The sequence below is a fragment of the Coturnix japonica genome, chromosome 26, assembly GCF_054131305.1.
Source record: "Coturnix japonica strain WE chromosome 26, WE-NBRP24, whole genome shotgun sequence".
Classification (NCBI taxonomy): domain Eukaryota; kingdom Metazoa; phylum Chordata; class Aves; order Galliformes; family Phasianidae; genus Coturnix; species Coturnix japonica.
In genome coordinates, this window is record NC_140688.1 from 6,507,670 (window position 1) to 6,535,347 (window position 27,678).

Sequence of the window (27,678 nt, forward strand, 5' to 3'; positions counted from 1 at the left end):
AGACTGGGAACACAATGTCTTATTTTCCAGTGGCTTCCTACTTCCACATGCAATTCAGGTCTATGTGGGATTGATGATGCTATTCAGAGTTTTTAGACAACAGTAACAAAATTTGGTTATATTGATAAACTGTAGATAATCCACGAAAAGGCACAAAAGGTTATTTTTCTTAAGGTTTTAGAATGAGCACAGTGAAGTATAACCAAATTAATTAGGAATGGAACTGCTTACCTCTGAATTTTTCCTAATAGTTTTTCTTGTCTCTTCTTCCAGCTCCTTCTGTCTCCACAGGTGGTTGCTCAAAATTCCTTCTTGCAGAGCTCTAGCACTCCTTTCATTAGAGAGCTGTCTCTGTGTTTCATCACGCTCTTCTTCAACCTACAGTAATATAGTTGAACTTGTGAATCTTGAACAAAATCAGAATTAGCAATACCTTCCTATTTCATTCTTTTTATTCTTACATTCTATTAATTCTATTAAGAGTCATTTATCATAAAATCATAGAATGACCTGCATATCAATTTTCCATGTTTGCAAACAAACATCTTTAGATTTATCTGAATTGAAAGTTATAAGGATAGTGTGAGTCCTTTGCACAAATCAGCATCATAGAAGTTTTATACTTAATGAATCTCCCTCTATAACACAAGAAAAAAACAAACAAACTAGAACTACTATTCTTGGAAACATACAGAGTTTAAGTAGAAACCCAAGTTATCTTTCTAACAAACTACATATACATACTAAAACCAGAGATGGACACTCATATGCTTACAGTCAAAGATTTAAAAACATCTATTCATCAATATGAGCACTAACACTAAGAACTGCACAAAACAAATGACTAAGATTTCCAAAAGCACAATAACTACACTTACTTTACCCCACTGCAAGGTCTTAAGTCTACATCTCTTCTACTAATATTTAGAAATGCTTCAGAAAATGTGCCAATCCATTTTCAGTTTACCAAAATCTAGCAATACTGCTGGATAAATTGAGTTGTATGAGATTTCCAAAGGCTATTAATGAAGTGAGACACAGAAGAGGACCGACCAGCTGAACAGCAGACCAGGAGGTAAACTAATGCCAATGATGTCCCTGTTAAATCCAGGCAGACTGAAAGAGGTGATGCTAACTACTTACTGCTTCTGCCAGAGCAACGTGGCCACTGAGGATCCTTAATGACCACTTTCACATGTTCTTAATATGTTTGCAAATACAAGTTCTGAAAATTTGAGGCTTACTATTTATGGGGAAAAATACAACACAACAGACCGAATTTCCGAGGTATATTTCAAACTGCGTAGAACCATGACAGGAATGCTGAAAAGTAGGTAAAAGCCAGTGAAAAGACCCTCAAAACTGTATGTAAGAACTGAAGAATTCATGCAGGTTGTGTACAGTGAGAACACCATCATCTCAATTGCATTAAATAAGCCACTAAACTTGTAATAAAAATAAAGGTGAGAGTTTTTCTGGATTCAGTCTTGATTGTAAGCAACTGAGGCAATTTACAGATTATCAGGTAAACAGTAACATTTAGGCCTAAATTTAAATTCATGTAAGTATACTTGAAAGAATACTACAAACAGTAACTGTAATTTCCTTCTGAAGAAAAAAAACAATAATAATAAAAACATTATATATATATATATATACACATATAATATATATATAGATATATAGATATAGACATACATATACACACACGCGCACAGAGTTCTGTAGTAATTAGGAAAAATAACTCAAAGAGAAGCTTTGCCTGAAGCACAAACCAAAGTATAATTCTGAAAAATGTGAAAAGGTATCATGAACTTGTTTGTTCACGCTGGTTTCATGACAATGGTCCTCAAAATGCACCAAGATAATTGCCTAATGTCTCTTTCACCAACAAGTTGAACATACTAGCATAAAATATCAGTTTGAAAGAAACAGAAAAACAGAAGATATATATTTAATATACCTGTTTCTTGAGCTGTTTCAGCGTTATTAACTCTGTTTCTAAATTCCTTACACGAAACTCAAGTTGTTGTTTTTCCTCTGTCTCTCTAGAATATTGATCCTTTTCCCTCTTTAGTTGCTTTCTTGTTTTTTCATATCGCATTTCAGCTCTATGTCTCTTTTCCTCTTCTTGTTTCACAAAAAATCTGGGATTTAAAAGAGAGTATTTGAGGAATTAAAGCACTGACAAAAAAGTAAATATGCCACATCATGAACCAGGAGAAACAACTTAAAACTGTAGAAATGTCACACCTTTTCAAATATAGAAGTTTTTCTGCAATTTTAAACTTTTAACATCACTCTAATTTCATTCCATTAGTGGTGGAAGACACGTTATACATGAGCTGCACAAGACTGACAAATAAGCCCTTAAGTGATGTACAAAATTCATCATGTATTTCCATGTCGACATAGGTAAACATGAACAGTAAACCACGAACTTTTACTAACAAAAATACACTGTTTTTAATAAGTTGATCATCACCTATATAGTACAGATTCATAATGACTGCAAGTAATACCGATAAAACATCACATCACTTATCTAAGACAAATCAAAAACTTTTAAGAAGCCTTCCCTAAGACTATAACAACTGCTTACCATGTGCGGATGAACCTTTTCATTTCTTTTAATAAATTAAAGGATAAGGATAGTGTTCAAAAAAAGATTTGAATATCAGCAACCACTAACAAGTAGTTCAAAACATTGGCTGTAACATCAGTATTGAAGCAGCTTATTCTAAAGGAGAAAGATTTACATGTAGTCTTTAGCTTCCCAAAAAGTACAGCTTTTATCATGTATAGCTAATACTGTTTTGAGATTTTACATAGAAGAAAAATTAATTCCTTCTATTTACAGATGTTTGGGAATTCTGAAAAATGTTTAGAATCAAATCCAGGCCAAATCAGGAACGGCTTTGTCTTACTTACAATCCCCTTCCACGTACTGGGAGACTGCAGGCACATCCTGAAGTTTATTTCCCTCAGCTTATTCTCACAGAGTTTCATGCTCTGTGATCAGCCTGGAAAGCCTCTACTGAACTCACACATGTTGACTACGATCTCTTGAAGGCCATAAAAAGAAATGCACACAAGTACTTGGAGGCCAAAAGTTGGACCCAGTGCTCCAGACACAGACCAACTAGATGCTAAGTAGGGATGGACTCCTCCCTTCAGCTTCTTGACTCTGCAACCCAGGATGCTGCTGGCCTTCTCAGCTGCAAGATCATTCTGACTCATGTTGCACTTAATCTCTGCCAAAGCCCCCAGAGGCTTCTCAGCGAATCAGCTCACCAGCCAGAGCATTTCACTGTGTACACAAGGGCTTCCTCCATCCCACGTGCAAGGGCTTTGAATTCGTTCTTGATTAATTTATTAGGCATAGGAGGTAAGATTCTAAAGACACGATTAGAGTCAGTGTTAAGGAAGAAATTCTCTGGGAAGCCTGGTCTGGTGGTTGGTGACCCTGCACATAGCAGGGGGGTTGAAACTAGATGATCATTGTGGTCCTTTTGAACCTGGGCCATTCTATGATTCTGTGATTAAGACCTCTATCACCTCCAGCAAAATTAATCTGAACCTCCACTGTGCATTTAGTTCTTTGAAAAATATACTTTTAAAACAGTTTGGGGAGCAGGGGACTACTCAGCATAGCTTTCAATACCGAGGAAAGTGCTTCAATTACAAGATTTAAAACAATCTAATTCTACGGATTATTTTATTAGCTTACCCTTTTACTGGCATTTCAAGTAATTTTGGTCTCTCCTCAGATGAAGAATTCTTTGTGTGTTTTTCTTCTATCATTTTTTCATTCTTCCTTAGAGCAAGCTTTTCTTTTACTGGTTGATGGGTAATATTGCCCACTGGTGTATTTGATTTATCAAGACTTTCCTGTTTCTCCACTGCTTGCATTTTGAAATGTTTCTGCTTCCTTTTTTCCTTCTCAACCTATGAAGAGAAAATTAAGCTTCATATATTTTTCTGATTCTAAAGGAGATCCAAGACCAAATAATCTAAGCTTGACTTTTAAAATAATGTAAAATAAAAAAGATTTTCCCCCAAAATTACTCTACAAAATGTACCAAGTCTACAAATATACTCTGAATTCACTCTTGATTTGAAGTATAACAATCAAACAAAAACAAAAAAGCAAAGCAGCCCTAAGGAAACAAACAATAGAAGCATTACTGATGGATAAGAAATCAGATGGACTACACAACAGTAGTTGTAGAAACACAAAGTATGAGTGGATGTATGATGTCATACTTCCTTAATGATGAGGAAAAAAGCAAACTGAACTCAAAAGCAGAAACAGCTTCACAGCAATCAGGAATTTTACAAACCACAGCAAATGAAGAGATAAATCAAGACCCTGTTCAGAAGCTATTTTCATTCCTTGATCGACAGTCAAAACTGGTGTACTTGTATGAATTTCTTTTTATGGTAATGAGGTGATAACTACTTACACTGGAAATGACTGCCACCTATTGTCAAACTGAAACAATACACTTTGCTTTCTCAAAACCTTCTGATTACATTATGGGGAAAAGCACAGTTCTCCACTGCTTTCCTTATTTATGAGTAACGCTCTTCTCTTAAGACAAAAAAAACAATTTGCACAAAGCACCTTCTTTTAATGATCAATAGCTAACATGAACAGGACCACCGATACTGAGAAAGACTAAAGAATAAGGAAAAGCAGGTGAACTTCTACCTCTTTTTGTAGCTCTACCTTCTCTTTTTCCAAAGCCAGGAATACCATTTGCAGCATTCCTACCTTACTCTTAAATCTTTCCACATCTTGTTTTAGTTCTTCATCCAGATTCCTTTTCAGCATGCCACAAGGTTGCTGAGCATGCGGGAAAAGATTTTCGATTTCTGTTTCTCCTATTTCCTTGTTTTTGATAAGGCAGTCTCTGGGAACACTGTCACTAAGACAGATGTCCTTGCCAATTTTCTTCTCACTTATAAAGCCAAGTGTACTTTCACCACTTGTGGAAACAGGTCTTATATTAGGAAGATTATTAGAAATGTCATCCCAAATATTTGTTTTTAAACAATGTCTCAGGGAATACTCAGGACTTCCCTCTACATCTCTACTAATCCCATTCTCATTCTCTTCCATTTCCTCTGCTTTTGATAGATGTACTTTTGTATTATCTGTGTAATTAGTGCAGCCTTCTTCATCTGGTATTCTCCAGGTATTTTCCATGCTCGCATTTAAGTTATTGTGATCAGGAAGGACACAGAGACTCAGAATAACTATTTCAGGTTTGGGTTCTTTTAGGTCTACATTAAGTTTCACATCTCCAAATTCACCTTTACTTTCTAACTTATCACTTGATTCTGTCACACAAGACGAAACACAAAGACTCTTCAATTCTTCAATGAGGTCATCTTCTGACACTTCTGCCACAAGGGATGGAGCTTTCTCAGATTCATTAATTTCACCAAACAGCTGCTTCAGCTCTGCTGTAATGTTTGTAAAATTTCTTTTCAACTCCCTTTTCTCTTTTTCAATCCACATTTTTTGTATCTTTCTTCCCACAGCTTTAGACTTAACTGCTTGTCAGCACTGTGGGATTCCTCATTTTCTGCTAGGGCTTCCTGATGAGAAATTTCTGCTTTGTCAGTCTGCTTTTCATGTGCTGTATTTTCTATCAAGTTTCTAAAACATATTTATCCTTAAGTAAGCAGGTAAAGACAGAAAAATTACCAAGAAAAATGAAATTACCGTTAAGCCATATAATTTACATTGCAAACTCATCCCATCATACAACAACAACAAAACAAAGATACCTTATTTATTTTTTCCTCAAAACAGAAGGATCTAGTTTAGAAACATAAACCAATCAAACAGATCAAAACCAATCAATAACAACAGAAAACACAACTGCCCAAATTTTCCCATACTCAACTTTCTACTGACTGTCCCTTTAAACCCCCTGCTGGTTAGCGTTCATAACAAGCGTGAGTGATCATAACAAGCTTTTTTACTAACCACCACAAGGGACTGGCTACATTACAATCACTTATGCTCCTCAGAGTCAGAATTATTAAATTCTATTCCAAGCTCCCAAGACAAATATTTACAAGGAATACCTGTTCATTCCTGCCCTCAGCCCAAAATCAAGAACTGAGACATCTATCCAAACGGTACCATGCCTCAAGCTCACTGACCAGCTCCTCTCTCCAGCCTTCTCACTATCTCTGACTTCACAGTCCCTGCAAAGTTGCCCTTGGTTTGTGTTCCCTTCTGAACAAGGTCTGCAGCCTTGGCATCCCAAGGAACCACAACTATTGTCCTTCTTACTCTGGTTATAGAGGCCCTTTTCTCCTTCCACATCGTAACTCCACAAAAATCTTTCACAATGGAGAGCATCTCAGTCACCACCTGCCTCAGCCACTTCATTTCCAAGCTCCATTCACTTTGCACATCTGCTACCACCTTCCAATACTTAAGTTCCGCTCTCTACCTGCTGAAATGAATCACATCCCTCTTCCACAGTGCCTTGGATGTACGATGATATTACTTCCTCCACTTCCCTTGAGGTATTACAGAAGACTCCAGACACTCAATGAAGATCCCTACCCAGTCCTGTATGCTCAATACAAACAGGACGCCTAGCCTATATTCCTCCATAATGACCTTCAAAAAATATTTTCGAACACTTACTAACTTGATCAGATAAGGAGATATTTTGCAGAGGCAGAGAAAGCACTGACAGATCATATTTCAGGTTTTTACTTAATCTTTCTAATACACAGAGGAAAATCTGGCGTGTTTTGTCAAAGAAATAATCACATGATATAAAATTTTGCTCCCAAATGAGTATGTATTTTGCATAGGAAAAAACAAAAAACCCACCACATGACTGCACTGTTTCTCAGAATTGCACGCAAGGAAAAACACAATATTTGGTTTCACATACCTGCCTCCCAAAGTTTTCAGTGGCATCCTTGACCATCTCTTTTTTAGCTGATGACGACACATGAACGGTAGATTCTGAGCGCTCACCTACAGTGAAAAAATTACATCTTTATAACGAACATGACTTATTACAAATTAATTATACCTAGAGTACATCCTGAATCATTGCATTTGTGAGAAAATAGCACAAACTAACACAGCCTCTCAAGCGTATGATTATTTACGATTTGAACATAATATTACAAAACAGTTTGAAGATGCCTCTGTGCGAACTAATCCCTCTCAGGGCATTTTCCCTTTCATTCCTAAGGGAAATTTGATGAAAATCAGTCAGAAATACACCTTTAAGAATCTCAAATGGTTTACATGTAGAACTATATTTATACATACATGACACACTGTATGCTAGACAGCAATCGGCTAGATTCCTCTAGCTACTTTCATTTCTCCTTGTTTTGTGCCACAAAGGGTCTCGTTTAACCCTTTTAGAGTTAGAAATACTTGTACCATAGGAATTATAACACTCTGCAGAAGAAATACAGCTTGCTGAAACCCAAACATAGGAGTTTGAGACAAACTTTCACATATATTTCTTAATACCTGATCTTTGAGCAAATACATGGATTATAGAAAAAAAACAGACACGAGGAAGGATGAACAGAAAATACATGAAATGATGACATAAAATGAGCTATGAAAAGACTGTTTTTCCTATCTAACTTTGCCACGTCCCACACCATCACTGGACTACATTTCACATGACTACATAAAACAGACAAAACAAGAACTCACAGAATCACAGAAACACAAAGGATGGAAAAGACCTCCAAGATCATGGGTAAATTAGGTTGCTAAGTCACTATCCACCATATTTAAAGAGTTGTGGCAGTCAGGTAAAACCCTTAGTGACAGGAGAAAGGGAAACATCACACTTGTTTTTAAAGAGTTTAAGAAAGGAGGTACTTTCCAAGGCCCAGACAACCTTCTATTATGGAGTGACTAGAGTGGAGGATAAAGAAATAGCAACTGATGTTAGCTACCTAGAGAGCTCATCTCTCTAAATTGGAGAAATATCATGGATGGATTCTTTGGTAGACAGGGAAGTGCTGCCAAGTGGTGTATCTGATATGTTAGTGAAAAGAGATCGCATTCAGACAGATACTGACAGCCTACAGAAGCAGGTCTTATGATGTTCAGCAAGGCCAAGCGCAAGATCCTGCACCTGGGTTGGGAAGTCATCAGCTTCAGCACAGGCTGGACAATGAACAGACTGAGAGCAGTCCTGTGGAAAAGGACTTGGGGATAATGCTGGATGAAGAATTACATATAAGCTGAGAATGCATGCTTGCAGTCCAAAAAGCCAATTGCACCCTGGGCCACAAAAAAAGAAGCACTGCATGGCCAGCAGGCCAAGAGAGGTGGTGTCCCCTTCTACTCCACTCTTTCAAAACCCTACCAGGAGCACCGAGTTCATCTCCGGGGCCCCCAGCACAAAAAATCTCTGGCTAGAGCAGGTCCAGGGAAGGGTCTCAAAAAACAATTTGAGGACTGGAACACTTTTCCTATGAGGAAAGCTGACAGAGTTGGGGAATATAAGAGTTTGCAGAGACCATATGATGGCCTTTCAATAATTAATGGGGGCTTACACGAAAGACTTTTAACTATGGCCTGTAGTGACAGAGCAAAGGGTAACAGTTTTAAACTAAAAGATCGTTCAGATTAGATATAAGGAATAAATTCTTGATGAGGGTGATGAGGCACTGCAACAGGTTACCCACAGCTGGGAAGTTTCAATTAGGTGATTTTTAAAGGTCCTTTCCAGCCCAATTCTATAATTCAATGATTCTAACCACCTTTTGTGCATCTTACAGAAACAATATCACTGCAGTAGAGAATCTCCTTTTCTTTATGCAAACACACGTACATTTTTTTTCTAGAAAGAAGTTTAACCTCTATTGTCATCAAAAGAAACAGTACCTTTTTTCCCAAGACATGGATGTCAAACAGCTTGGAGCAATTTCCATTCCATACTTAGAAGTTGCAATAGTTTTCTGAACTCTTATCTAATCATCTACTTCATATGCTTGCTTATATAGGTTTTCACCTGATTTGTAATTTTCAGGGCTCGTTGTAGAAATTCTAAGACCTTAATAGGGAACTGTTTTGTATCTCGCTAACAAATACTTAAATTCACATATATCAGAATTAAGAAACTAAGAACCCACTGAGGTTAGATATACTCCCTCCCATGTATAACAAATGATCTAGCTGCTTCACTTTTATTTATCTTTCCCAACCAAAAGGAATACCTGCCAACATACTTCCACTCACTACCTCCCACCTACACTCTCTTTCCCATGTCCTTCCACTAGCTCTAAACTCAGTGGCCAGTTTAAACAAAACATGAGAGGATGGCTTTGGAAGAGCATATGTAATACATGTTTTCATACAACTGCCAGAGAGGCAAAGAAAAAGCCAGGTAAATAATCAATCATGCTAATGAAGCATAAGCCTGTGAATCACCCATTCTGTCCCACCTGCAGCTCCTGGACAGCTTTACCTGCAGACCCTAGCCAGGAATCAGACACAGGACATGACCCTATTGCTCCTCTGCAGATTGGTATATTTGGCAATGAGAAGGAAATGAGTAAATGTGGACTGCCTGACAAGGGGTGATGATAGCAGGTATGCCGGAGGAACCTTACACTGTAGAAGGATGTTTAGAAATGTTGAATGGAGCTGTAGTGGAGAAAACACCCAAAGATAGAGCCATATTTCATTAAATCTGCTGCTGAAATAACATCTTGCTAGCAAAACATTAATTTAATATGAAGAATTTACAACTACAATGTACATGCCCACAAAGGGACATGACAAAAAAAAAAACAACAACTATTTATAAATACCTTCAATATCATCTACACTCAATTTCTCCTGTGGATCTGCAAAACAAATGAATCAAATGCTTAATTAAATATGCTTATCAGAAAGATTTTGAAGCTAAAATCAGAATATAAAAGACATCATTACCTGATTTTTTCTTTTCTGTTTTTGAAGATGTTTCATTCATCTCTAAAACTGCAGAAACCTTTAACTATGAAAGACAAACCAATGAAAAATAAACACCCATACATTCAAAGTAACCACATATTCATTAATGAGCAGGACAAGTAGATTTCAATGAAAAGCATTTACCTGCAAATTACTGGGTTTCTCTGAAAAGCCTGGAGATGAAAAATGAAAGCGTTATTTTATTTAATTGAAGATATCTTTTATTCTTTACAACATTAGTAGGCTCTGTAATTGTTTCTTGCACAAATTACTTCATTGAGAGTGAAATAGCTAATATCCAATTATCTTATCACACAGAACTTGTAGTAGTATATAAGAAATACAGAGTAATTCCCATCATCCAACTTTTATTTAAAAAAAAAAAAGAATCAAATCACAGAATGACAACAATTCATGTGAAGCATTAAGTCATGTCTATTAAGAGAACAAGATTAAAATATTTTGTTCCTTTTGGAAGCTGAATTCTGCTTTCTGGAAAAATTAATTAGAGCAGATAGCTTTGGCTTCTTAATGACCAATCAAGAAAGAACCCAGCAGAACTATGACTACTTCTATTCTAGCAGTGCATAATGTTGAGGCTACTTTCTCATTAACAGCTTATGGAGAGCAAGGGTACAGACGCAGCAACCTCATACAAACATCATTCAATGAGGTAAAAACAATCTGGTTCTCAACTGACCTCTCTGGAACAGTTTGCAAGGAAATAAATGATACAAACATTGCTTGGTTGTAATGCACAACATGTGCGTTATTCCAAATCTTTTTCAAGTTTAGTGTCAAATTTTATTTCCTAACTCACACAACCTACTGCCCTGTGCTGCAGTCATCTTATACTTTACGACTCCATTCATGAAACAAGCATACAAAATGCTTCTACGAATTGTTCCACAAAATAATTTTTAGATTTAAATAAATACTAAAAACAAATCATCAAGACTTGATTTTCGAACACTAGGTGGTCAAGTAACATGGAAATACATTAGAAAGACTACCACAGTCACCTCTTCCCCCCTCCCACACTGATTTCAAGCTTAGCAGAATCATATGAAGCAGACATTAAAGACAATTGGTAAGTTGATTTATGGATTCCAGAAGCTTGCTAAGATTTGGTGTCTGCTTACAAAAATAAAATTGGACTTGCCTTTTAGGCTATGTCATTGAATCCATATTATAAGCCACATTGCCAAAGCACTCTCAAAAAGATAAAAGCTTTATTCCAATAGCAAAACTTTCCAGCACACTTATGATCAATCAGGATGGTCATAAAGCAAATGCCATGAGCTGCAGGTGGAAACCCGCAGAAACATAACAAGAATTTGCCCACATATTTTAGTTTTTAAAGAAAAACAGGAAACTAAAAAAAATTAAATAAACAAACAAAAAGATCAACCAAATGATATTTTTCTTCTGCTGATTATCCAGAAATATCCAAATCCTCAGACAGATAAATCTTAAACCAGATACCACTCTCACCACTTTAAGAAACCACCTAAAGCAAAGAAAAACACCCGAACAAACACATATCCAAAAAGTATACATAATGAACGCAAGAACCGCCTGGACTAATCAAGCAGGCCAGCAAGTTCAGTGTTCACTGCTGTTAATTAACATCAGCCAAGCACTTCATTGCTACAGCACATACTCACTGAACAACAGGACTAACAAGGAAAACAAAAGAAAAAGTTCACTTGTCTATAAACACAGACAAATCCAATCTATGAGATAGTTACCCTTGTTGTGCTCCCCTGAAACACTCTGCAAGCGTACTCCATGTTCAACTGCAGGTGGGAGAAACACAGGAGGAGATGCTTTCCTCGAACCTTCAGAACACGGCTGTACAATACAGTACATACGCGTAAGAATTTGTACAAAACAATTTTTTTAAAATAAAATCTAAGAAAGGCTTTTGCATTTTAAATAAAAGGGCAAAAAAATCCTCACAATTCATCTAAACTATTCCATAATGTTGATTAAGGCTGGCAAATCACAGAGCCACACAAGAAATTAACACAGGAAATCAAGATGTTGATTGTGAACAAGAAGCTGCAGCTCTGTGTTGATTGAACATTGGCATCAAATTTGCACCTGGCATTCAAATATCAGCCTACATTGCTGGGGCACATGTCCCACAATGTTGAGTGAGTGCATCACTACGTTGCAAAAGCAAGATTTGATTTGCTTAAAGGCCAAAAAGGCAAAGCTGATAGCGATTAAGCTATCTAGAAAGTCTTGTATTTTTAAGAAAGGAGTGGGGAATTAGTTTTTTTCCCAACAACAAAGGCTAGAGGGGAAGTAGCTACAGACCCTGCTCACTCTCATCTTGAGAATTATCAGACAGAAAGGATAAACACAGCCAGCACACTTGGTGTCTGCTGAACATGATTTTCAAAATCGGATTAAGTCTATCTAGAGAAGACAGAGGTTCTATACAGAAAAATCTAAATGTCTGGGTTGCTCAGTGTATTGGCATCCGTTAAACTCTGACTGGATCAGCAGAATAGATCTGAATAGTAGGAAAAAAAAAAATCCTCACAAAAATATGCCTGAGAAGTTCATAAGTTTAAAAGCAGCAATAAACTGCTGTATTAAAACTGTGCTAGAAAATCAACTCCAAAGCCTGCAGCCAGGAGGCCAACGTAAGTAGTCTGACATAACTTTGTCCCAGTACTATCTCAACAGAGAACCTACGCTACAGGTATTTCAATGACCCTCAGATACAGGACATCGAGCAGCAGCAACATGGGGTAAATAAGCCTCACCAGGGGCGGGGCTCAACGCAAAGGCAAGCTCTCACGTAGTTCTCATCTGGCTCTCCCACAGACCGGGGAGATGCACATATCACAGAAAGTACCTCAGAATCCCAGGGAGAATCAGACTCTTCCTTTTTCTCTGTTCCTACTGCTGGCAGAGCACCTACAAAAAAATGGACAAAGAGAGACACTGAGAATTTACTGCACTCCACTTTTATACCCCATCAGTCAAACAAAGGATCTGAAAGATGAGTAACAGTACTACAGCAAAGGACAAACCAAGAAATGAGTTACACTCAACGGTAGCTTTACACCCAGTCACATCACAGTATTCTGTTTTCTCCTCTTCATTTCTTTTCCAGCAAAAGATGCATAAGAATGGTGGCTGACATGACAATGTCCCTCGTGTTGGGACAACGTTAAGGAAGAAACTCCAGCATGCTTCAGTCTCAGCATATGGACACCCTGAGTCATCTTCCCTCTTGCCTACACCTCCATCATCTGGCACTTACTATCACATTCCACTCTACAGGACATACCACAAAAGCACGATACAAAACAACCTCACACTAAGAGGAAGCTGCCAACACACACGGCTCCTTGCTTAGTGCTATCAAGGGATACCTCACCTGACCATGATTCATAATCCTGCAACTTCTGACCAGGTACATACATAAGAAACTGACATTTAGGAATGAAACAGAAGCTCACAGCTCCAATACAGTCCAGAACACTGCAAGCATTTTAAATCTTATCACTTCAAAGTCTAGTATCTTCTGACCACCAAACTCCCATCTAGAGCAGACCACAGTCAGTTCTCTCTTCTAAGCTACTCCATTATGTAAAACAAACTCAGCATTGACTCACACAGAAACGCAAGGAAAATTTACAGGAATGAGCCAGACAGGAGCAATGGCGTCCACTCTGGAAAACCATAACTGCTGATTCCAGCCTGAGTGCTGACTATTCACGCTTTTCCAAAATAAACTCTTTGCACATAAAATGCACTAAGAGAAAAGTGAATGCACCGTGAGTGCTGCTTCCACACCTTCTGAGCAGCAACTGACCAATAGCTACACGAGCTCTGAAAACATCTACAGCAACAAGATATCCTCTGGAGACGGACATACTATCTTCTGCTCTGAGACCCTGGGGTGAGTACCTAAGCACCCACCTCTCTCTGAGGTCATGCTCTCAAGCATACAAACGAGTAGCACAGGAGAGATCTCCTACATTTTACAACTGAACAAGGTGAGGCACTGGAAGAGTCTTCTCTGACTTTGAATCAGGTCAGCTCTTGGCTGAAGCCCTGAAAAACCACAGCTTTTCAATCTGATAGTACCCATTAGAAAGGGAATCAATAGTGTCACACACAAGGCACACTAGACTACCTACTTGTTTTGTGCAGATCAAGGAGAACACAGCAACAAAATTAATAAAGAAACTTGCATCATACATAATCATTAGGAACCCAGCACCACCATTTGTGACCTTTAGGAAAGAACGAAAAGCAACAAAAGCTGCAGACCTTCTCTACCACAGCAGGCTAGGGTTCACAGCTAAATCTTAAACCAGATACACCTCCCACCACTTTAAGCAACCACCTAAAGCAAAGAAAAACACCCGAACAAACACATATCCAAAAAGTATACATAATGAACGCAAGAACCGCCTGGACTAATCAAGCAGGCCAGCAAGTTCAGTGTTCACTGCTGTTAATTAACATCAGCCAAGCACTTCATTGCTACAGCACATACTCACTGAACAACAGGACTAACAAGGAAAACAAAAGAAAAAGTTCACTTGTCTATAAACACAGACAAATCCAATCTATGAGATAGTTACCCTTGTTGTGCTCCCCTGAAACACTCTGCAAGCGTACTCCATGTTCAACTGCAGGTGGGAGAAACACAGGAGGAGATGCTTTCCTTGAACCTTCAGAACACGGCTGTACAATACAGTACATACGCGTAAGAATTTGTACAAAACAATTTTTTTAAAATAAAATCTAAGAAAGGCTTTTGCATTTTAAATAAAAGGGCAAAAAAATCCTCACAATTCATCTAAACTATTCCATAATGTTGATTAAGGCTGGCAAATCACAGAGCCACACAAGAAATTAACACAGGAAATCAAGATGTTGATTGTGAACAAGAAGCTGCAGCTCTGTGTTGATTGAACATTGGCATCAAATTTGCACCTGGCATTCAAATATCAGCCTACATTGCTGGGGCACATGTCCCACAATGTTGAGTGAGTGCATCACTACGTTGCAAAAGCAAGATTTGATTTGCTTAAAGGCCAAAAAGGCAAAGCTGATAGCGATTAAGCTATCTAGAAAGTCTCGTATTTTTAAGAAAGGAGTGGGGAATTAGTTTTTTCCCAACAACAAAGCCTAGAGGGGAAGTAGTTATTCTGTTTCACTACTGTGCTAGAAAATCAACTCAAAAGCCTGCAACCAAAGGGCCGATACAAGAAGCTTAACCTAACTTTGTCCCAGTACTATCTCCACACAGAACCTACACTACAAGTATTTCGTTGACCCTCAGATACAGGACATAGAGCAGCAGCAATATGGGGTAAATAAGCCTCACCAGGGGCAGGGCTCAACTCAAAGGCAAGCTCTCACGTAGTTCTCATCTGGCTCTCCCACAGACCGGGGAGATGCACATTTCACAGAAAGTACCTCAGAATCCCAAGGAGAATCAGACTCTTCCTTTTTCTCTGCTCCTACTGTGGGTTGGGCTTCTACAAAAAAAAAGGAGAAATACAGACACTGAGAAATATACTGCACTACACTTTTATACCCCATCAGTCAAATAAAGGATCTGAAAGACGAGCAGTAATTCTACAGCAAAGAACAAACCAAACAGTGAGTCCCACTCAAGGGTAACTTTACATCCAGTCACATCACAGTATTCTCTTCACTCCTCTTCATCTGTTTTCCAGCAGAAGATGCCCAAGCAGGACAGCTGACATGGCTACGTTCACCATGTTTGGACAATGTTCTGTGCAGCATCTGACCAATAGCTACACATGCTCTGAAGAAGTCTACTGCAACAAGCAGTGCTCTGGAGTCAGACAATGGAAATAGTATCTTCTGTTTTCACACCCTGGGGTCTATGCCAAATTACCCAACTCTCTCTGAGCTGGTCATGCTCTCAAGCCCACAAAGGTTTAGCAAAGGAGAGATCTCCTACATTCTACAACTGAACAAGTTGAGGTACTGGAAGAGTCTTCTCTGAGTTTGACTCAGGTCTGCTTTTGGCTGAAGCCCTGAAAAACCACAGCTTTTCAATCAGATAGTAGCATCGGAAAGGGAAACAATATTGTCACACAGAAGATAGATTAGATTAGCTTCTTGTTTTGTTCAGACGGCATCAAGGAGAACACAGCAACAAAATTAATAAAGAAACTTGCATCATACGTAATCATTAGGAATCCAGCACCACCATTTGTGACCGTTAGGTAAGAACGAAAAAAAACAAAAGCTGCAGACCTTCTCTACCACAGCAGGCTAGGGTTCACAGGTAACAGGAAAGTTTATCATCTTTGAGGATAATCATCATTTTACTTTATTTACTGAACATTAATACTTATAGAGGAGCAATCAGGATCATATTTAAACTCACTTCTCGCATAAGCTGTGTCTTCTGAAACTTTACGGACTTGATGTTTATTACTAGAAACAGAATGTTTCACATCCCCCAAAACTGTCGTTTGCAGCTTCCTTCTAGTATCTTCCTTCTCCTGTTCTTCTTTCCATTTAGGTGACTCCTTCTAAAACAGATTGACCAAAACAGCTGAAAAGCACAGAAATCAATATCTACTTCACCACCCATTAACAACTTGGAAAACGGTTTTCTTGGGTAAGACTTAAATGAAGCAAAGTGCAACATGGTTTCTAAAGGCCTACAATTTTTAGTGGGAATCTGCACAATTAAACTGCAGTGCCTCATGTTGTAAACCTCATCTCTGGCTATGCAAAACCTCTGAGAAGCACTTCCTTGTGTCAATCTAAATGCAGTTTCATTGATATTATTCAGAAAGTCTTCTTTCTGCCTACATATGTCACAATTTCACTAGTTTCCTGCCCTCAATTTCATTCAAAACTTCCTTTTGTTTCTTCATTTCCAGTCATTACCTCATGAATTCTACTAAATGGCTACAACTTCTAATGGATATTATCCATTCCCTCAGTTTTACATAACAGAAAGTGCACAGATTCCAGAAAGAATGAAGTTTCCTGTCTTTCTCCTTCCAAAACTCTCCAATCTCATAATAAAAATATTGAAAATAATGTCTGAGTTTGGCTATGAACAAGATGTTTTCAGTATCAAAATACAATGATTGAATACAGATACGTGATTGAGTATTAACAGGAAAATAGTTTACTGTCGCTTACCTGTATTACCCTTAACAAACTCTTCCAATTGAATCATCCCTGTACACTTACTTTTGTGCTTGAGGGAAATGCTGCCCATAGATTTTCCTCATATCTATTTAGGCCCAGGTTTTCACTTTCTTGTTTTAGTGTTTCATGGAATTTATTATGTACCTCTTTGCACTGCCCTTCTTCCTCTTCCACCAATTCATCTTCCTCAAGGTTGCTTGAATCTGAGACATCTTGTTTCAACAACTCTCCACATTCTCCTCTGCTCAGATTTGCACCTGTTGGTTTTTTTTGTTTGAGGCTTTTCTTCTGTGACTTAGGAATTTCAATTCTAGAACTATCACCACCACCTTAAAGCATGAGAAAGGGAAAGAGGAATATGAATCAAATGGGTTATATAAATAGCAGCAGGCATTTTACCCATTAAAAACACAGGAAAGTAGTCATCTGGGACTGTATGGAAAAGAAGCCAGGTAAGGGCAGGATGGGAGAAGGACACATCAGACACAAAGGCTTAGGAGGGGACTCAGTATGGTCATTTCCATTATCTTACTTATTTTATTCTGACATGACCATCTGTTCTGTTCTTATAACATTACTTTCCTCAATTACTACAGCCAAGTGAAAACAACAACAACAAAAACCGAAATGAAATTACTTAGTAAGTTTGCTTTTGTATGTCATTGTATTATGAAGTACTTTCCAAATAACTTACCATTATTTCTGAACTTTTGGGGAACATTCATTAACGATGTCAAGTTTGGCTTCTGTGGCTTCTGCAAATAAAAACACATTTTAAAAGAATTATTTGATCTGTTTTTGTTTGCTTTTTTGTTTTAAAGCAAATCCTTTACTTACATCAAATCTTGAACAGTAAATACAACCAGGCTGTCCCCTTTTGAAAGGACTCAGATACTTGCTAGATCCTTCAACTTTAATTACACAAACATTCCTCTCCTCTTGTGTACAAGTCAGTGACTATTCAAAACTATCTGTAAATGCGTAACAATTCTAAAAAGGTATTTTAATCCATTGGTAAAATACAACTACACTCGCGATTACTTACTTGTAAGTATGCACAACTCAAGTATCAATTAAAGTTCCTGAAGCTTGAAGAATAAATTAGTTAATATAACTCCACTTAGTGAAATATCTGTAAATTTCAAAATAATGCTAGAAATTTGAATCACTTCCCCTAAAATCAATGTAAGAAAATAGAAAAAATTTTAAAGTACACATGCTTACATCTCCAGCATTACAGAGTGTGCTGAACTAACAAACTAAAGTTCCTAATCACTGCAGAATCCCAGTGCAACAGACTAAATACTCCAGACGCCATTGAAAAAACTGGTAATCCTTTGGAACATTCATAAAAACAGCAGGATAAGCACATGGAGCTTATAAAGAGAAAAGTCCAAATATTCAAAAAATGAAGATAGTCATGCAGTGTGAGATTATATACAAGCACGGAATGTCATCCCACAGAAGGAAAAAAGAAAGAAAAAATAATTATTTGAGCAACTCAAGTATCGAACACTTGAGGAACCTAGTGAGGAAGGAAAGAGAACCAGGTGATGAACAATTTCACTAGATTTTGATAAATAAATGTTCTTTTTCATTATCGTGTTCTTTTTCATTAATCATCCTATCATGTAAATTAGGGGAAACAATTGTGAAGTTTGAAAGAGAACAGAACAGGTTATTTATTAACTTATCAATTCCTAGGGTTGGCAAATCTCACTCAATGAACAACTAATACAATGTGGTAGTTTATCTTAATATCTACTCTTTTGCCTCAAACCACAAATCTACTGCATGTTCTGCCAAAGCAACAATTTTTAGGAAAAACTTACAGCAGAAGAAAGGTTGGCAGATGAGAGACTCTTCTTAAGGAGGAAAAAAAAAAACCAAAAAAAAAAACAAAGAATTGGCTGGAAAAAGAGTTTCCTTCTATCTCATAGGAAATTGCCTTCAAATCACTTATTTTACACAACTATTTTCCCATAAAGGCACCATACCTTGGCTGTAAAATCCAGTTCTTCTTCCTCAGAATTATTCCAGGTGCCATTACTGCCCTCTTTTTCAGAACGTCAAAAACAACGAAAAGTACTGGTCCTCTCAAATAATTCCTCAAATAAGCATTTGGTATTTTTATAAGACTCACCTTGTTGAGTATCCTTCGAAAAAGTCATCCATTGCTGTTCAAATATAAATCGACATGTTGAGATTAGATTTTGCATGCTAAAAATTAACCAATACAGACATTTAACATGAAAACAGCTCATAAGAGTACAGAAGCTGAAGTGGCCAATTCAATAAGAACAGCATGAAGGAAAGTATTTACAAAACAAATGCTTTTTCAAATTATACTGAAAAACAAATCAGACATATCTACAATATCTACCATTTTTTGCTGCCGTACCTTGCTATGGATTATAAGTAAAGTATATTTATAAATACAAAGAAAATCAAAAAGCATACTCAGGAGCTATAGGTTATCCCTAGCTAGAAGAATCACCAGCATTTCTCTACAGTGAATCAAAAAATGATATACTTGAGACAAAAGGAGCATTAGCAGGGCATGCTATACTACACCCCCAAGTTTTTATCAGTTCAGTGAAGGTAGTAACTCACACCTAAGACTATAGGATAGGTCAGGTCAAAAGGGATCTCTGGAAGTCTCTCAACCAACTACTTAAAGCCAGCTCAGCTTTGAGGTCAGGAAAAGTTGGTCAGGGTTTTATTCAGTCTAGTCTTGAACACCTCCAAGAGAAGGTTCACAACTTCTCTATTTTGCCATCCTTATCATGGCAACACTTTTCATCTCCAGCTAGAAACCATCTTGCTTCCATTTATACCTCTTGCCATCTTCGCTTCCTGTCAAGTATCACAGGGAAGCATCTGGCTTTGTCTTCTCATCTGCATTGGACGCTGCAGTTAGGGCCCTTCAAAGCTGCCTCTTCTTCAGGCTGAGTAAGTCCACTTTCTCAGCCCTCTCTCACAGGGCAAATACTCCTTCACAAATATGATGGCTCCCTAGAGAATTAGCTTGCTATTGATCGATTGACCTCTCACGTAGAAGGAACTCAAAATCACAGCCAAGGCACAGTCAAGTGAGTGCTAAACAGGGGCTGACAATCGCTTCTCTCAGTCTCCTGGCTTTGCTACTCTTAGCACAGTGCAAGCTGCAGCCCTTAGCTGCCAGAGCACCCTGCTGCCTCATGCTCAGCTTGCCTTCTGACAGGTCTGTGTCCTTTCTCAGCAGAGCTGCTCCCCTGCCGTGCAGTCCCATCATGTTTTGTAGGAAGGGGCTTTTTCACCCCAAATGGGTCTTGGTATTTGCCCCCGATGGATTTCTTAAGATGCCTGCCAGTCTATTGCCCTGGCTCATTGAAGTCCCTCTGAATGCCAGCTCTGTGCTGAAGCATATCCAACAATCGCTCTTACTTCAGATCATTAGCAACCCTGATGAGAGCGCCCTGCAGTAAATCCTTCAGGTCACCGTTCTAATGAAAACTGCAGTCTAGGAACACAATTTTTGAAGCGCTAACACCTCTTAACAACTAAAACATAATAGAAGGACTTTCTGATTCCCAGCACAGAAGGGAAAACAGACATACCTGATCTCCACATAGAAATCATAATTCCTGAAGTTTCTGAACTGTTAAATATTATAACAAAAAGAAGGGTTACTACTAACAACCTACAAATGAGTGTACAAATTTTGCCTTTCCTAAACACAGTATGCGAGAATATTCCCTGATCTGAACACAGCTTTCTGAGATGCAGTACAGTATAAATGTTCAAAGAAATCTCATGGAGAAAAAAGCTAGAGGCTGAAACTTCCCATCTGAGGGCATCTTAAATGGTTCAAATGCTAACAATCTGATTTTTGATGTTTTCCACTACAGAAAACACAGAATATTCTTAAATGCTAATGGAATCCTGCTGTATGTAAAGCTAAATAACTAACTCAGTACTATGACTCTATCTGCTAACTTTCCACGCAGAACAGAAAATTGCTGCTGTGTGGAACAGTTAAACTCTGGACGAACGACTTCAGTTACATCTTCAATGAGTACCACTAGAAGTAAGGAAAACAGCTCACTAAATTACCTACACTTTTGCTTTCAACATATAAATACTGCCAATGATCCTGCTATCCTTTAGAAGGCGAGACAGGAATTTGATGAGATAGCTTTCAGCTAGACCAAAACCACAGCCATGATGCACTGACACAGAAATGAGATCTAGTCTCCAGGGACCCGTTTCCACTTTAACTGAAGCCTATATCACCATTTCTGAGCAAGAGGAGAACAGATTACAAAACAAACAACCCCAAAACCAACACTATCACAAGTGATAAAAGCAAATGCTGAATTCAGTAATAAGGGACTCATGCAAAACATGCAAAGAAACAAAAGCTGCCCCAAATCCACTCTAACTCATAGATCTTAAATCATCAAGATACAGATCTGCAAGATAATAAGCACCTATGATGAATAAGTATTTGTGTATCACAAGACATGTGTGGTATTTAAAATACTGCTGTGCAGAATGAATACCTTCACTCGATTCTCCTGTTCTCAGAGTCTGCTCAGGGGACCGTTGCATTTCTATATCCATTAAGGGAAAGGCATGGAAAGGACAGACAACAATGACATCAGAATAAATGCGGAATCTCACAAGTTTGGAAAATACAAAAAGCACACACACAAAGCTACAGCACTGGGAGAATGCGCTGTGACTATGACATGCATTTGTGTGCATGTCTACATCTGTGTGTCAAAAGAGAAACTGTGGAACACTACCTTGACATCAAATTCTTTCACAATAAATCTGTTACTTTTCTCTGGAGCAGAAGATTGTCCTACTTACATGGATTTTATCACATACACATGCAGTGCTGTGGAAAAACAGCTACTATCAGAAACATACACTTAAGAGAAAGTTTAAAAGAATCATAGGATGGCTTGGGTTGAAAAGAACCTCAAGATGATTTCTCATCCCTTCTGGCTTTTCTCTGTTTCCTTAAGAGGGAATACAGGAAAAGTTTTATCTGACCTCAGGAGATAAAAATCACACAGAAGTGATAATTTACTTTTGTAAAGAGTTTTACAATGCTGAGACAATTCCTCTAATCATAGAAACACTAAGGTTGGAAAAGATTATCAAGTCCAATTGCAAATGACTCAGGGAAACGCTGAACAATACACTAGTATGTGCTGCAGTGGCCAAACATACTGTCACTGCAAACATACTAGAAACAGAAATAGCACAACTACTGTTTTCCTCAAAAATAAATTGTTACTTAAAATCTAAGAGATCGGTCATTCAATATGTTCTGGAAGCCAATCTGTACGTGATTAATAAAAGGGTTCATGTTCTGACATCCAAATAATCATGAGCAAACTTGTTGAAAAATGCTGACCTGTTCAACATTCTTCAGAATCTCCTCTTCTAATTAGAAAGTACAAAAGTAGCAGAAAGGATAAGGTCAAAATTTTAGATAGCAGAAAAATAAAACAGAAGAGCAAAAGACAATAAAAGAATTCCAAAGTGGGTATTTCTCTGGTCTCTCTCTCAACATCCCGGCTTCTCTAAAGGACACTTTTAAGACTGTTACTGTGGCATATTAAAAGGACTCTCATGATTCAGGGTGTGGATGCAATCAGAGACTGCAGAATTAATTCCAATATTGTTTCTACTACGCTACTGAACTTTCTCTCTGCTCCCTCCTACTCCTCATGCTGGTGTCATCTTTAAGAGACTGAGCACAGGGAGAATCACAGAATGGTTTGAGTTGGAACAGACCTTTAATATCATCTAAATCCAACTCCCTGCTATAGGCAGGGACACCTCCCTCTAGACCATGTTGCTCAAAGCCCCATGCACCTTTGGCTTTGAATGCTTGCAGGGAGGGAGCATTTACAACCTCTCTGGGCAACCTGTTCCAGTGTCTCATCCCCCTCACAGTAAAGAATTTCTTCCTGATATCTAGTCTAAATGTACCCTCTACTTGGAAGAAGAAACCCTCAAATCACATATTTTAAATTAACCCAGGCCTGTTAGTCCTTACAATGGGGTACCAGAGCAACTATCTACGTGCATGGAAGGTAGCAACTGAGTGGATTTGGATAAAAAAAAGTATTTCAATGATTAAACCAACTGTATCGAGCCCCACTGAAAAACAAGCAAACAAAACTTCAAAACCAAGCTACGAAGAAACTTTTTCAACCACTCTCTAGTTCAAAGTAACTGCTCCTAAGTCAAAGGCAACATCACTTGGGTCTAAAATCTATACTTCCATCTGGGATAAGTCCAGGAAGAAAAAATATGCCATGTATTCTTTGATCATATTTCTCAGTCTTTATAATAAAAAAGTAATGACTTGTGTTTGAACAGTCTGCTGCCCATCTGACACATGATTCTCACAAAACCCTTAAAAATAAGGAACAAATAAAACCTCGTACGTTGGGGCTTGAAACGTAAACTGCAAGGCAATCTCATTCATACTAAAATAGCAACTTTCTAAGATTCATTTAGGGCAATTTGAGCTTATAAATGCTGCCTGGATTTTACAAATTCATTGAAGGAATGTATTTCTTTTATTTACAAGGCAATGAGAAAATGTAACAGTTTTTCTGGATCACAAAGTCTTTCTCAGTTGTTTTTTTTTTTTTCTTTTTTAAATAAAAGTAATTGAAAAAAACATTATTTGATTATAAATCAAACCATGTCCAAAAAGATACGGTATATACAAACAATGTACTGTTGTTGCTTATGAAGTTATTTTTCCAAGACAATTTTTCTTACGTCTCCACAACACAAACAAAAGCAATTGTAATTGAAGGTGAGAAATTATGTCTCCCAAAAAAGGAGCTTTATGCAGGTGAAACTATTAAAATTAAAACAAAGTGACAGAAATCCAGTGGTAATCAACAAAAGATGCATCTTCTTGCAATTCATCTGCTGCTTCGCTGCTACAGAAGATAAAACTACTATTTGGGATGAAACTACAGCTTTTGCAATTGGATTTTCTGAACAACAATCTAAATGAGCATCTCTAAGAAAAATTGCACACCCATAAAACAAGGCTACTTTAACCTATTTTGTTTCTTCTCTTCCCTCCTCCCCCTTGCTAAAGGGACAATTTAAATAAATGGGCAACTTGATGTGCTGAAAGTGACAACTGTATGAGCAGATGGATGTAGTGCACACAAATCACAACTGTCCCCACAGCCTGTGGAGATGCAGTGTAAACTAGCAGCAAGCAAACACATTCATAACACTTCTTATTACAGTCCACCTGATGCTTCCACTGAAGTCCACACTGAGCACGGTGAATTTAAAAGATGCAAACCAACCTAAGGAAGGGGCCACCACGATTCTGCCCATTAGCTCTACCACAGTTAAGTATCCTACCTCCTCTGCTCGAAGCAGCTGCACCCAACGTAAAGCCAGCAGCTCTTGCCTGGTGAGGAGTCACTGGCACAGGGATGCCTCCTTTAGCACCTGCAGAAGCTTCCCCTGCGTTCTCATGGTCTGCATATTCTGCCAGTGTTTTACTAAGACTACGGAGAGCAAAAAAGGAAATGCATTTGGGAAAAATAATCCCATAGCTACATAAACACTTAATGGGATAATAAGAGCCTTATACTATCCATCCTAAACATAACCATAGCCAAAACAATTTTCATATTCAGTAAGTGTAACATACTCTACTTTTTGCAAACCGTAACATACTCAAATATAATGGACACATCTATTTTATAGATGCACATCCAGATCTATGAAGTTATTTACTTCTGCTCGGTACCCTTTGCAGTCCAGTTTTTACAAATACAACCACTCTTATGAATGAACACCCATGGGTAAAATACTTATGTGTAGGAGGAGTTAAACTGCTTAGTAATTTAACAAAAGAAATAACAGCTAGATCTCCTCTGAAACAAAACAGGTGGTTCCTGGTCAGTGGAACTGAAGACAGTAATAACAAGGGTTCTGTTTTGAGAAGAATTTACAAACATTTCAGTTTTTCAAGTTGAACTTCTGCGTCTGTGGGCTACAGACACATTTTAATAGTGTATAGCAGGCAGACATCAGCTTAGAAACAAACACTTGAAATCTTACAGAGAATTTTGAGCAGAAGCCCTTTTCTCAACTTTCAAATTAACACCAGACACATGAACAGTATATGTGAGAAGATGTCAATGAACACATCTTCAAAATAGCACCGTTAAACTTGGTGCTGTTACCAAAAAGGTTCAAACTCAACACTGATAACTAAAAGCCTAGCAATAAATTTAAAAGTTTACCTAGCATTTCCATGAAGAATAGCATAGTCCTCAGCTGTCCATCCATTAACGTCTTTATGGAAAATTTCAGCACCATAGCGAAGAAGTATTTCTACCAACTTAAGCTCCCCACCGGCTGCTGCAGTCATAAGTGGGGTTCTACAGCATCCAAAATACAAGACAAACCATACAATTTAGTCAGACATTGTAATTATTTTAATTCCCATTTGCTCAATCTCAAAGAAAATCACTTTATGAACAGAAAAAAAAGCTTCCATATTAACAACACTTGCATACAAACTTGGCATCAATTTGAAAAACTCTCTCTGGCATAACAGCAATGTTGCTGGCACAATAGCAATTTTCCTGCCACAGCGGCTACCAGAAACAATGTTTTCTTGCAGTTCTCAATGCAGAAAACATGCAATAATGCATGTCACCTGCCAAGCTGAGACCTGCTTTCGCCAGTCACTCAACGAGCTCTTTCTCTGTGTCTTTCTACTTCAATGCTCATTCCCATCCCTCCCATCAGTCCAACCTGAAGACAACTAAGGTGACCTGCAGAGTTTAGACCATCTCCTCACCTTTCACACGGATCTCGAGTGTGAACATCAGCTCCTTTTTTAAGAAGGAGCTCTACCATTTCTTTGTGATTTTCAGAGATAGCAAGAGTAAGAGGAGTACATCCGTCCTGAAAGAACAGAAATAATTCAAGTTAAAAATCAAAAGAAACAAACAAAAAATCTACAATAAAAATATCAATGCAACTTTTTGAACTTCTCTATTGAATCTCGAAATGTACCTTATTCTGAGCATTGATACGGGCACTGTGCTCAATTAACATCCCTGCTAGAAATGTGTTAGGAGTTACAGCAGCCAAGTGAAGGGCAGTGTTGCCACCAGCATCTGCCAGGTTCGGATCAGCACCATGCTCTAGCAGGATCACTGCACATCTTTCTTTCTGGCATTGTACTGCCTGGAAACAACACACACACACACACACACAAAAAAAAAGGTAAAATTTCCAGCAGTCATATTTCACTGTGTCACTACTACTACAACTTCCCATTCCTGGAATATAAAAGCATCTGCCAAGATTAGCTAGCACATGCCAAAGCCACACTGATTACAGCATGCATGCTTCTACACAGACTTACTTAAAGAATCTGGAAAGACATCATTTAATACATAATCAATAATTCCTACTTGCAGCAACATAGTATGTTCTACTTACCTTCATCAGTGGAGATCTGTTATCACTGTCAAAAAGATTTAGCTTACACTTGTTTTCTACTAGAAACGTAACGACATCCTCACGTCCATTTGCACAAGCAAGATGCAGTGGTGTCCTAAAAGTGAAACGTGTAAATTGAAACAGACAGCTAAATAAATATTTTCACTCTGTGGTACATGAACAGGGCAAATTGCATTTCTTTATCCCAATTACCTCCCAAAATAAACAAAATCAAATAAAAACAAGCTTATTCCATTACCAGCGTGCACCAAACCATGTCGCTTAGTACAACATCTACATGTTTCTTGAACACCTCCAGGGACGGTGACTTTACCACCAACCTGGGCAGCCCATTCCAGTGCACAACCACTCTCTGGAGAGGCTTATCCTAGCATCCAACGTGAACCTCCCCTGGTGCAAGCTGAGGCTGTTCCCTCTTGTCCTAACAGCTCCCATCACAGGCAGGCTGATGAGTACCCTCCATAAGACCAGCTTCCTCCAAGGCAGAGAAGATGAGGACGAAATAACAGGCAGAACGTCAAATAACTCATCATGCCTTGTCACAGACATGGAACAACTCGAGGGTGACTGTCCCCACTGAGAAATTCCCAAATAAGTATACAAGATCCTTCACCTCCGAATAGAAGCCTGACAATATTGATCTGAGCACTGTATTTATTATTTATTTAGCACAGTGTACCGCAAAGAGCTCGAATGAGTAATTTAACTGTAACAAACACAACTTTGTGCAGGAGCCCCTCCTCACCCAAAAGCAGCCGTTACCAAGCACTGGGGAATATGACAACCTAAAGGAACCACCATCAGCTTCGCAAGCAAGAAAGCCTTCATGAAGCCAGCAGCCTTATCGCTGCCCTTTCTCACCAGCCCCCAACAGAGCTCTCAGCTCGGAGGAATGCCGAGCAGCCCTACGAGGGATCCAGGCCGGGAGGGCACATCGGAGCGGCCTCTACCGGCCGTCCCAGCCACGCGCGGCCCCCGTT

The 27,678-nt window shown here is 38.3% G+C and overlaps 1 pseudogene across 1 annotated transcript in view; it reads right to left on the reverse strand.

The window, feature by feature from the left end:
- The window catches only part of LOC146756801 (ankyrin repeat domain-containing protein 26-like), a 41,693-nt pseudogene that overhangs the window by 13,609 nt on the left and 406 nt on the right, over nt 1-27,678 (reverse strand). The window contains exons 2-22 of the transcript XR_014937377.1: nt 26,678-26,792; nt 26,246-26,419; nt 26,028-26,134; nt 25,465-25,602; nt 24,572-24,720; nt 21,712-21,762; nt 19,311-19,344; nt 19,165-19,261; nt 17,862-17,922; nt 17,312-17,496; nt 16,386-16,533; nt 15,440-15,501; nt 14,603-14,701; nt 10,683-10,686; nt 10,127-10,155; nt 9,962-10,025; nt 9,838-9,873; nt 6,933-7,018; nt 3,731-3,948; nt 1,964-2,147; nt 232-378 (exon numbers count right to left, since the gene is read on the reverse strand). The product of XR_014937377.1 is annotated as an ankyrin repeat domain-containing protein 26-like (transcript). The remainder of the gene's footprint in view (nt 1-231; nt 379-1,963; nt 2,148-3,730; nt 3,949-6,932; nt 7,019-9,837; nt 9,874-9,961; nt 10,026-10,126; nt 10,156-10,682; nt 10,687-14,602; nt 14,702-15,439; nt 15,502-16,385; nt 16,534-17,311; nt 17,497-17,861; nt 17,923-19,164; nt 19,262-19,310; nt 19,345-21,711; nt 21,763-24,571; nt 24,721-25,464; nt 25,603-26,027; nt 26,135-26,245; nt 26,420-26,677; nt 26,793-27,678) is intronic.